General features: G+C 40.2%; 1 long non-coding RNA gene across 1 annotated transcript in view; it reads right to left on the reverse strand.

Annotated features, from left to right (window-relative positions):
* Window positions 1-774: 774 nt before the first annotated feature.
* The window catches only part of LOC118821408, a 65,592-nt gene continuing 53,102 nt past the window's right edge, over window positions 775-13,264 (reverse strand). Inside the window, exon 3 of the long non-coding RNA XR_005008335.1 lies at window positions 775-1,289. This is a non-coding gene — a long non-coding RNA (uncharacterized LOC118821408). The remainder of the gene's footprint in view (window positions 1,290-13,264) is intronic.

Below are 13,264 nucleotides of genomic sequence, written 5' to 3' on the forward strand. Positions count from 1 at the left end.
GCATATCTATCGTATAGTGTGAGCACATAAATCGTAGGTTTTAGTTGTACATGAAGACCAAATTAATACATACAGTACTAGTTGTCAACAAAGAACAAGTTTTGTAAAATGGCATAGTATAGGCCTGGCCTAAGACGCTCAAACATAATGGAATCACATGCCAAGCAATGCTGAAAATATAGCATGGCTTATCTTTGTCAAAATGATATCATCATTGCTTATTGGAAAGTCACGGGGGAAAAAGATGGTGACTTCACAGAAACTCACCTGTTCTGCCTGTTTCAGGGTTTCCAAACTCGAAAAAATCCATGCCAAACCAGACAAGCCATGTTCACCATTATGCAGCCAGTGCTATGGCTTGAGTAGGCGTCACTATTCACTGTGGTTTGATTCACTGTGCTTTGAGCTGGTTACTTTTCACAGGTAAGAAAACAAAATAAAAATGGACCTATGCCAGCTTGTTATCAATAAATCTGGCCATGGCAATGAAGTAGTGACAGGATGTGAGCTGGATGGACCTGTCTTTCCTGTCTCAGGTCTACTTCCTCCCTCCTTCTCTATACACATACACAGGCATATCAGGACTTATCGACTGCAGTAAATCAACAGCAGATAAAGCAGTCTGACAGACCTAATTAGTCAATGTTTACAATCCTGGTACTTGTGTATATAGACATCGATACTTCTAGAAATGGTAACTAGGGGAAAATATCTACGAGGGACAAAAAAACATAGGGAAACATGAGGTTGAGAAAACATGACAACAAGCACGTCTCCATTGTTGGCACAGATTTTTCTGCTTTAATTTTTTGGTGGCAAGGCTACCAAACATGGTACACATGATGAGATCAACAAGGTCATATTTAGTAAAGGAAGATGAAAGGTCAAGGTGAAATTTTCCCATCCTGCCTGAATGGCAGACGTCAGAAGCAACCAGTGAATTGTGGAGCTCACAGCTATATTAATTAAGCTGAATTAAAACACTTCATCAGCATTCATTACAGGACAGTGAAGTTCATCATAGTCCAAAAAAGTGAGTGTTGAATCCATAACCCTGATGCCATGAAAAAACAAATTAGGTAATCCTGTTTGGTGTGTCCCAATAAAACAGATCCCAGATCCCAAGCAGGTGGTGAGAAAGTGAAACGTGTTGGAGAATGTGATTCTCTGTAAATCCATGGTTGTACTGGTGGATAAATCAACAGTGTACTTGTCCATCACTCCTCAAAGTTCGTCAGATGTCTCCTGAGCACCTCTCTGTCCTGCTTGAGAAGTGACTTATCCAGTACCTGCAAAAAGACAAATGAAAAGCAGAATAAGAACAAACCTATTCAAGTCAAAATCTGCTGTTCAGTCAGTTTGATTAAAGTATGCTTCTCTTCACTGAAAACTCCTTACAAATGACAAGGATTGTAATCTCAAACAACAAAAGCAGAGCACAATGATGCGAGCGTGAAAGTGACAATTCAGGACATTAAAAACATGCCGATGATGAAAACATCAGTATGTTAGACTGCCCTTGAGATAGTTTCCAACCGCAAACCATTAATACAAACTGATGTCATAAACTGGGGATGAAACAGGGATCGAGGAACGTATGCAATTATTGCGTTTCACAGATCAAGGCATCAGCAATATTGGGGCTTCCAGGGTTCTGGATCACATTCAGAAACTCAAAAGCCAGCAAAGCTTTCGGTCTTATCTGCTGCAGCTGCTCCTATTTCGGAAGTGGATCTTCTTTACATCCACAGAAGGGTAATAGCATAAGGCAGTACATACTCTGGGCTCATACATCTAATAATTGAAATCATTTGAAATGTTGGATATAAGCATCTAGGCTTGTAACTTCTGTTTCAGCAAATTACTCGGTAAAGAACATATGTCTAACCATTTAGATAAACTCAGCATTGCATTTTTGAAATGCGGAAATGCTGGTCCGTTATTTACTTAGTTTCTAAAAATAGCTAAGAAAGCTCTTGGTATAAAGACTACATAGTGTAGCTTCAGGAAATGTTTCAGATTGCACTGTCATGTTACATAGTTTTGTTTTAAATGGAGAAAGTTTCAGTTGATACTAAATATGAATAGCCAAAAAATCTTATATTCATGATCTAAATGGTACAATGTACTTAGAACTTTTCAATCCTGATCAATAACAACGTTTCTGAATTAGACTCGGGACTGACTGTTCAGTGAAATCAAGGGCACTTAAAATTCAAGCTGCCTGATAAATTTCAGTGCCACCAAATGACTGCACACCAACAGCTAAAGGTAAGTTCAGAACAACCTCATTTCCAACTCAGGCACTCTGGCGGGCACCCTAACAGGGAGGCCATGAACACAGAAGATTACATTAATGCTGAAATGGGGCTCTAAGGGTTCCTAAGGTGTTCAGGGAGCTCTTTAGGCCTCAGGTTTCCCCGCTTTGCTGCCTGATACCGTACTCTCCCACACTCCTCCAGTTGCCCTTCTTGGCCCCACTTCATTGCTGCGACTTTGCCCTGACTGAGGGACCACAGGTAGGTGGCCTTGGCATTATTTATAACTGGAAAGCCCCCTCCTAACCTAGCATCACCCCCCCAAACAAAAAAAAAAATCCTTGCAATGACCTCACATCTTATAAGCATTGGCAGTGGTGTGGTAGCTAGGGAGAGAGCAAATCCCAACTAGAAAGGAAGAAAGATGTGTCAGAGTAGAGGTGAATCGGTCAGTGTCACATGCAGTTTGCAGCCATGCTGAGATCAGCTAGTAGTCAAGCTGAGTTCTCCACCAGTCTACTGCCTGCGGCGGCTCGGGCCATAGAGCAGCAGACGCAGGAACTAATGCCTGTCTCACCAGGCCCAAACCTGCCTTCAGCCTTATCTCTACATCGACACATCTCTCTGTCTGCTGGCTGCCTGCCCTGCATCGGGCATACTTCACGAGAGAGAGAGAGAGAGAGAGAGAGAGAGAGAGAGAGAGAGAGAAAGAGATAGACAAAGAAAGAAAAAAACAAAGAAAGAACAATAAGGAGAGAAAAAGAAAGAGAAAGAGTGAGAATAAGAAAGACAGAAAGAGTAAAAGAGAAAGCATGCGAGAGAAAGACATAAAAAGAAAGGAAAACGATTGATATTGATTCTGTTGCATTTTGTCAGAAATCATAAAACAGAAGCTGCATCACAGAAAACATGTCAGAAGCTAAAAAATGTAATAGATGGTGACAAAGTGATCTACATTAATTTCTCAGAATTTAATTTGTTTAATCTGCCTTACAGATATTCTGCCTTAACAAGCACACACACACACATACACACACACACACACACACACACACACAGAAATGAAAGCTTTTTCAGTTCATAACTCATAACTTACCAAACCAGAACCATGATTATCATCAGCCCACACACCAGTACCAAAACCAACACAACACACATCAACCACAGTGCCACACCTATAACATACACACCCACACACACACACACACACACCCACACACACACTTTGGGAGGCCGTCTTTCTGAGGTGGGCAATCAAAGCACATCTTCATACGATCCGTCAGCAGGATCTGAGGCTGGAGAGTGTTTGAAGTGATATCTCTCTGCCACCGCACAGTCACACGGTTACATAAACCAGGGTCACCACCACCCTCATCCTGGTGAATACTCAAACACCAACCTGACCACTCCTCAATACTCGATCCTTGTTCACACCTCGGAGTCAATACTGAATTTCAGTGCTACTAAACAATTAGATTACACATTATAAATTAGACTTCTCTCTTGCACCCCCTCTCAGCTCTATCAAAACATCTCCAGTCTAGTCGGGACAGGTAAGGCTCTCAGGCAGTTGTGTTGTTTTTCTCTTTCCGTGGACATTTTCATTGTCTTGAAGTCTTGAAATCTACTTGAGCTTTCGGCCATCGTGGGTTGCATCGTTTCAGTTGCGCTCATGTGTATCACGTGGGGAGTGAACTCACAGCCTTGATGCATAGTTAGATCATTACATCAGAAGAAATGTGGTCATAGTGATAGATACACCCCAATTGTGCCATAGCAGTAAGATGTGTTAGCTGGTGCCGTCTGCAAATCTTGGGAAAATCTTTTCTCACTGGTTGTATCTCTATTAAAGATGTCAATGATTAAGCAATTGACCCTTAACAAACAAACAAACAAACAAACAAACAATTGTTTGGCCAAATGTTTACAAAACATTAATTTAACATCATTTCATTTCCAATAAAAAGCAGTTCCTATTTAAAGAGACAGGTATATCACTGAGCTCAAGGAATGTTTTTAAACAGTGCACAAGACTGTGCAATGGGCCATTTTTAGGCATACAAAGATATAAAGCATACAGCTAAAAAAAAAGAGGTATATTTGAGAGGACAATAACACAACAACAATGTGCCATAACAAAAGCAAACATCTGAAAGCAGACAAGACAGACTGCTGTTTCGTCCATGTTTTTCAAGCTAAAGTGTGATGCACAGCAGTGTGAGAAATTCACAAGGCAAAATAGGCCTTTTTTCGCAGTTTTTTTTTCTGCTGGAAATACTCATTGCAGTGTTACGCTGCTTCTACTAAAACAACCACAGCAATGGCCGAGTAGAGCTTGACTTCCCAGCTTACAATGAGCAGAGGAAAAAAGAGTTTGAGCAATTATGAAGGAAGTATCTTTGTGTCATTATTTCACTGCTGCTAACGTTACATTGAAAGCAATTCACACTCTAAAGTTGATGCTGTTTTCAGCCGCTTTGAGCAGAACAGTTTTCATGCTCCCCTCAAAAGCTGTCACCAGTCGGTGGCAAACTGTAGAAGGCTATGGACCCTGACAATGCGGCACACCCCCCAGCTGGTACATTAATTTGCCAACTAGTTTACTGTTAGCTGTTTCACATCTCCAGGCAACATGGCTAAATCTAACATTTTGGTTACAGTCATTTTTACATGTCCATCCTGTCATGTTTATGACTCTGTAGATGTTCGCTGATGTTATTGTACTCTGATCAATCATGGCAACTATGACAAGTATGAAGTGACACACCTTTCCATGGTGAGATGAGGTAATATGAACGCCTGTATTTCTGAGGTCAATAACCATCCATAAGGCAATAGTGGATTTTGTTTTACCTGGTGTTTACGTACTTCCGTTTCTTGTGAAGAACGTGGTGAATGACACTTCAAGATCTACCAAGTCATATGATCATGAACATATAATTCTCAGCCCCTCAGTTTAAGCAAAATCAGGTTCTAATGTAGAGAGTGTTTAATACGATTTCAGTCCATTATACTTCACAGACACGCTTCATCCTGGTCCCGGTTATTAGTACTACATTCCACAATCCACACAATATACAGAATTCAGTTTATGTGTATGCTCATAAGTGCTCATATGTCAAGCATTTTACAATGGCTTTGAAGGTGGCTAGCAAAAAGGTTTCAGAACCAAAATTGCTTGTTTTATAACTGATATTTCAATGGGTTATATGATTTCTATGATCTTATGCTTCCAGTTAATAATTAATCGCTATTAATGACAGTCAGTTATTGTTTATAAGAATTTCCCAAAACTTGCACCAACCACTCTGTATTTTGGGTAAATTTATAAAAGTAATTCTCCATCATATGTTCTCTCTTTTAAAAATCTCATGCACGTGCATTTCAGCAATGAGAAGTCAGTGAGTCAGTAAGTGAGTCAGGTAGAGACATTGACTAATCTTGGCCTGCTGAGTGATCCAACAGAAATGTTTTATTTCCAGAGAAGTGGGAAAGAAAAGGTGAAGGACAAAATTCCCTTCACATAAAGTGATAATGTGATAAATCAATTAAATAACTGTTTGTTATTGGATCACTGAACTGGCAGCGAACAATGTAGTGACTAATTTACCCCATGTAATAGTAATGCTCATTATTCCAAAAGATGAAAAACAGCCTGCAATTCTTCCTTTGGCCTAAAACACACACACACACACACACACACACACACACACACACACACATATACACCATGACAAACATCAACAAACAATATTAAAACAATATTGAAATAGGCAGAAAGTCAGGCTCTTTGGGGGAGCGGGCCGGTCAGCACTGGAGGAGGGTTCCAATTATGTGATACAATTTCTGATGGTCCATTAGTTTAAAATAAGGCTCTTGTTATGAGACACGTGTAAACAGACATGTCACAAGGAAATGAGTGCCAGAGTCAGAAAGCAACCTTCACTACTGTGGTCAGCTATGAGAACGTTTGGTAACACTTTATTGTGAGGCAGTGTTCATAAGGCTAAACGACACCCACAGAAGCCCTTCATGACAACATAGAGCTACATAAACATTTACTTAAACAGGCATCATTTGTCCTAAAGGTTGCATTTGCCAACTTTGAACATTCATGTAAGAGACTTATTTTTCTGACATTACCTTGTGTCATGACAGTTTCTGGGGTGAAATGACACAGGCAGTGTATCTTAGTGTATGGCACAATGACAATGTGGATAACATGACATACAGTGCTCAAAAGTAGTCTTGGGACACTCTCTGAATACAATTTATATTTTGTTTATTTATTAATTTCCAAGATAAAGATTATTTACTTCTTCATACCCATCAGAAAAGTTATAAATAATATGCATTTGGATTAGTGCCTAGACATTTGCTTTGAAGATTTTCTAGTTATTGCTCAGCTGGACTCAAAGTACTGATTGATAAGTTATGATTTATCTAAAATGAAGCACTTTTGAATATGGTAAACCACAATTTCCATAATTCAATAACAAATTAAATATTAACAAATTTAATAATAATTAAATAGAAAATAAATGAAGATAGAAGTGTCCCAAAACAACTTTTTGAGCACTGTAGCTTTCAAAGCCCATTTTTAAGATTTAAGCTGTGTCACACAGCATTAGGTTACTGTAATACACGCTAAACTACAAGTCAGTTTTTATAGCATGCTATTTCACCAAAAAAAGTGTCATGACACAACCCAAAGTTTCAACTTAACATCAGGGTTTACAAAAGCAGCCTTTCTGACAGACGATGTCTATTAAAATAAGTCTTCATAACAATGTATGTAGGTTTATGTCAGCTGTTATGACAAGCTTATGTAAGTGTCATTTTGCTTTATGAACATTGCCCTACAGTAAAGTGTTACTAAACTTTTTATTTCTTCTAAGAGAGTAACACAAAATATGTTTGGTGTGTACATACTGCAAGACTTGGAGCTACAGATGGTCAGCAAAGTCACTTGAAAACCATTTCCTGAATAGTGCGCGCACACACACACACACACACACACACACACACACAGAGTCTTACTTCAGGGACACTGGCACAGCCTTGCGCCAGTCCAGTGTTAAACCAGTCATGTGAAACGACCCGTTCCCTCCTGCAAATCAGATTAGAGTCGTGAGCTGAGGTCCACACACACTCCTGTTCCACAGGACTAATCAGATTTAACCTCCCAAAAACACACACACACACACACACACACACACACACACACACACACACGCACCACCACATCATACCCTCTTAAGGAGAGAACCGTACCTAAAGCTACAGGCAATGAATATTTGCATTTTGTCTCTCTGTGATTCTATAGTCTGATAGCAGTTATGAATCTGAAACAGAACCCTAAATAATTGATTGGTCAGATGTTTGTGAGTAAACAGGATATGATCCCTGCATTATCAGATGAACACCATTAGCCAGGAGTTTGTTCCATTTCCTATGGTCCACAAATGGTCATGTATTAAATACTGGAGGTCGGATTGCCCACATCATAGATAAACAGCCTGTTAGAAGAGTGTCTTTTTAATAGTGATCACACAGCAAGCTTCGGAATGATGCAAAGTTAATTGCATGCTAATCAAAAATGCAGTAAAGCCCTGTATTAAATGAGTATTGTCGCTGTCCAAAGAACACATGTACCTCCAAAATAAAACTTCACAGGAGAAGGAAAAACCCTTCTTCAGTCAGTTATGAGCTCTAAGCACTGGCAGCAACAATTAGTTATCACCTCAGACAGTGGCCGTTTTCTCAAACAGTTGAAGTAAATTCTGTTTTAATCACACAAAAGCAAATTGCTGCTCTCTGAAGAAACCTTGTATCTGTTTTTCAGTTTTTGACATAATTTGAAAATGCCTATTGCTCTTTACATTCCGTTTAAATTTCATGATGAATGGACCAAAAGAAATGGCCCAAAATTACTTGGAAAAAATTCTGGTTCCATTGACTTACATTAAAAGTAAAGTATGTTTTTTTCCTTCTCCTGTAAAGTTTTCATTTTGGAGATATGAGGTTTTCTTCTGACAACAGCGAAATACTTTAAGTCAGTGTTTCTTAATTCTGCTCCCAGTGACGCTGCACGGTTTCAGGTATTCCTTAATTCAACACACCCGATCCAGCTCATCAACTGATTATTGAGTTCTTCATGAATTGGATCAGATGTGTGGACTGGGAAACAGCTGAAACTGTTTTAACAGGAAATGTAGAGAAGGAAGAAGGCTTTAAGGAAATACAGTGTTTAAAACATTTAGACACCTGTGGGAATTAGATTTAAAAAGATATTTATCTGGCTGGAAGTGTTTATTTGCCCTGAAAAAATACCCATATTACATAAATACAAATAACATTAATACAAAAAGTAGTGATTTAATGTATGTCAATGTGTTCAATTAGTTCATTTAATAATTTCCAAACCTCTCCTTGTGGTCGTCTGGTATAAAAGGAGCAATTAAATGATTAAGATTAAAGCAAAATCATACATGGTTTCATGTGAAATGTTCCGTTCTAGAGAAACTCACTGAGTCACAATTGTTCACAGTGGTGATGATCAGAAACAGACAAGTTTTGTGAACCTAAAAGCTTTCTTATATCTAGTTGTTACATGAAATGGTCATGAATACTTTGCTTGATGTCTGAGACACTGCTTTATGATAATTTTGAGATAAAGTTTTGGCATAAGGGCTAGTCATGGCAAAGAGAAGCATGTAGGGTGCAGTAGGCAAAATGGTACCCAGATAATTTTTTTTTTCAGATTTACCACTATTTTACCAGATTCACCACTGTTTTACTACTTTATTTTTATTACATTTAAAACTCAGAAGACACATGCAGGTTAACTGGTGGTTTTGGACAGTTAATAAAATTAGTATATTTACATTGTAGATATCACAACTCCTTAGCACAATTCCTATCACCACCACTGTAAAGATTTGGTTTCTCTACAATGTGTGATTTGACAATTTGTCTGAATTACTTTGACTCCTCACACTGAAATAAAATGCAAAGGCTGCCAATGATAAATCTGCATGTTACACAAGTTAGCCTAGTCCTAATTATACCTTTATGAAATTCCAGTATTTTGAAAAGTATTGTGACCTTCCATTGACTCTACTGCCAATAAGCAGACTCATCTAACCAGTGTTTTTACACCATAATTAGTGTGTGCATGTATGCGTGGGTGTAAGAGAGACAACGCATGTCTATACATAAGTACACATATACTGACTGACACACACACACACACACACACAGATCTACAACATGCCTTGTCACCGCAGTCTCTCAGTCTTTTTGCCACTTTGTCGGCAGATTTGAACCCTGAGAGGAGGAGACTGCGATGCTGGGCTAATCAAAGCCAGCCGTCTGGAGAGCAGACAAGACCGTGGTCCTGCAGGCCTTTCCATTAAGCTCCACTGATAATCAGCTAGAATTCTGCAAGCCACAAAGACTCTCCCAAATCAACACTGTGACTCAAAATGGTCAGATAGCATCGGCCCAACTACGTTTTTTCCCTTTTACCACTTATGTTTGTATTGGTGGAAAACACCATGGGGAAATATGAAGGATTCAAAAGCAAAATCAAACTGGAAAAGCTGATCAGCTTGTAAAAATGTGTCCTCAAAACTAAGGTCCTTTTACTACCAATGTCTGATCCTTCATGTTATAATATTTTACTTGCAAGCTTGAATATAAAAGTTAACTCTTCTGTGTTTTAACTTAACTAGACAGCAAACTGACTACTTTTTATCAGAGCAAAGGCCACATTTGTTTGTAAATTTCCTGGGATTGTTTCTGTGATCATACGACTAAATTAACTGCATTGACTCACTATCAGGAGTTTAATCTCAAGGCAAATGTAAATAAATAAATAAATAAATAAAACCACCACATCACTGTAATCTAGTTTCACCTGATTCTCATACTAGCATTAGCTCTGTAGACCTGCACAGAACCTTGGATCAAAAAGAAGCGGACACTTTAATGTCCACTTCAAACGGCCTCTTTAATGAAAAGATGACCTAAAACAGACATGGAAGCTCGTCAGCCATTTCTCATTGGATGAATCCAGTCCTCAAATGGCACGGTTTCAGGGTTAAGGGCAATCGCAGAGGTCATCCGCATTCTGCAGGGAAGGACGCAGAGGCTCAGTTTGTCCCTGTGGGGTTCAGACATACAGGCTGACCCCTGAGAGGCCTGCAGGGAGGGAGGAAAGGGACATATGAGAGGATGGAAGCTGGGGTTGCCGGTACTGCACCCCTGGTTTGGGTTGCAGCAGGAGCTCTGATAAGCCCCCAGTCACTGACAGAGCACTGGGATGAGGAGGGAGCAGCGGAACCCCTCTGTCAACCCCATTCAGCTCTGTTACTGTAGAGCGCTGAAAGAACTTCACCGCCGATGAAGAAATGACTTTCGAAACTGTGAGGTCACATACCACAAACAACTCTTCAATTACATATTGCGCTTAGTGGCTTCCGAGAGGAGGATGAGCCATAAAATGGCTGCAGGAGCTGGAATTAAGGACGTTTGAGCATCTAACTGAGTGATTAGAAAAGAGGCAGCTAAGAAAGGAGAAGTTCTTCTAATGAAATATAGATGCAAGGCAAATTTTTTAAAGAGGATAATATGTTAGAAGACCATTGTAGAGACAGACTTTATGTTCATTCTGAATGAAATACAAATGCCCAAACCAGTCGAAGCCTGAAATCACAGAGAGAAAGCGAGAGTACTTGCGTATCAAAGGTCCGAATGCAAGTACTTCCTGAGTCGTCGACAAAGCCATATCGTTACAATGCTGTAATCTCGAAACTAAGCTCTTTATCTTGTGAAGATAAAGCATGGCCTCCGGCTTTGGCCACACAGCCAGCGGAGCAGCAGGCAGGGAAGAAAGCCAGTAAAGCATCATCATCTGGAGTGCATTACCTCTCCGCTGAGCTGGCGAACCTCGTTGTTGCTGTCTTACACAGCTCTGTCGTTTTCTGACAACACTTTCTAAACTTGAATACGGCAGACAACGCCATGCTCGCAAAAGCCCGACAGCATAGAGGTATACTTTCAGGGGAGGGGGGGCAAGGAAAGAGAGTCTGTGTGTCTATCCTTCACCCTGCGGTAAGAAAGGCCAGGAGTTAATGATCCCCAACATCTGGAAGCATCTGCCATGGAGGATTATCTTGTTTTGGGGTTGGGCTTTTCCCAAGCCCAACCCTTCATTTCCCCCTTTATCCCACTGCAGTGGAGAAGATCACTGCAATAATCGATGACAAACTGTGGCCTATTAGTCAATAATGTATGCAGAGACCAGGGCAGGATGTAATAAGATTAAAATGCTGAGGCTTAAGCGAACGCTTCACCTCAAAATGCGAAGATATCTAATATTGTATGCAAACTAGAAGGGGCTTGTTACCAAGTGATGACATGCTAATAAGTCACAACTCCTCATTCACTGTTGGCCAGATTATCATTCTTAGACATCTATTTCTTTAAGAAAAAAAAGAGAGTATGTGATGCTAGTACCATGTGGGTACTAACCTACGCAGTAATGAGGGGTAAACCACAATATATCACTGATTGAGCCTTGATTAAAGTCAGGTATCGTTATGTTCTTGAGGAGCATTTTTGTCAATTATGAAAAAAAGCACCCTCTCTAACTTAGATACGCTAGCTGAGCATCTCACAGCTCCGTGCTAGCCTTGAGGGCAGTGCAATGTTAGTTTTCAAGAGGTAAACGGCCTCTCTCATGGTGGGCTTCTACTCTGCCCGGCATGAGCACATGGTTCCCATTGTGGTTGAAAGGCAAAGGGATTAGAAGCAGACTAAGTAAGGAAGGGGAACGCGCTGCAGTCTCTTGCCCCATGGTGTGATCTGAGAGCTTTCGGGTCCAGCAGAATACTGCTGATTTGCACACCCTGGATGCTGTTTATGGAGCAGCAGTGGGAAGAACCAGAGTTAGGGGGCTGCAGAGGGTTTGTGGTACCCAGCCGAGGAGCAGAGGGCTAGGGCAAAAGGAGCAAACGCACCCCCCTGATGACAGAGTGGCCCAGCACTCTGGCCGCAGACGCTCAGGCAAAGAGCCGATAGGTAAGGGATATGAAAAGGTGTTGAAATCAAGCGGATTTGAGTTCTCAGAGATTGTCTGACAGGTTGAGAGAAAAAAAGCTCTTCAAAGCAGGGATTAGAGAAAGAAAAAAAGACAAAGTGAGGGAGAACGTAGAGCGAACGGCAAAGGAGGTGGCATAATACGTTGAAAGAAAGAGGAATGGTGAGGCACTTTGGAGGTGCAGTTTTCAACATTTCAACATCACCACTGTATGTATGTAGCCCCTTTTAATAAACGGTCATTGTATTCAGTCACAAAAATCTCCTTTTGGAACTAAATTTAGTAAGGCTATCGTGCTGTTTTGTGAATTAAAAGAAAAAAATAAAACATTCTAACAGCAGTAACAGAGATCTTCCAAGAACTATTACCTCAATTGGTGATCTCAACCAAAGGTGGTGGGGAGCGCTGACTAACACTTAATAATTCCTATAGGTGTCCAACTGGGTATCGATTTGGCAACTGCAGTGTTACTGGCATATAATTTAAATAATTGTCAGACTCATCAAACCCTTGACTGACCCCTCATGCCCTCATCCTAGACGACATCACTCCCATTGGGATAGAATTTTTTTTCATCAAATGATAAAGGTGATCAGTCACAATAACTCTGTACTGTTTTGTAGAAACCCTGAATCTCTCTTTCAACTTAACTTCTCTCCTCTTGCCATCTTCATCCAAAATCAAGGCCAACTGGACCTGCTCAGCATTTTTATACATGCCATAAACAAAGTATGATATTAATAGCTTAATGTTATTATGCAGTACTCCTGTCTGGAAGCACCTACACTCATGTTTCTCCACTCATATATTCCACTCATTTAACTTGTCAACCATCTGTACAAATACACGCAAGTACATTACTGGTTGCGTGCTATCTAACTACTAGACTTTATAAATGTCT

Source organism: Colossoma macropomum, unplaced genomic scaffold (genome assembly GCF_904425465.1).
Source record: "Colossoma macropomum unplaced genomic scaffold, Colossoma_macropomum, whole genome shotgun sequence".
NCBI lineage: Eukaryota > Metazoa > Chordata > Actinopteri > Characiformes > Serrasalmidae > Colossoma > Colossoma macropomum.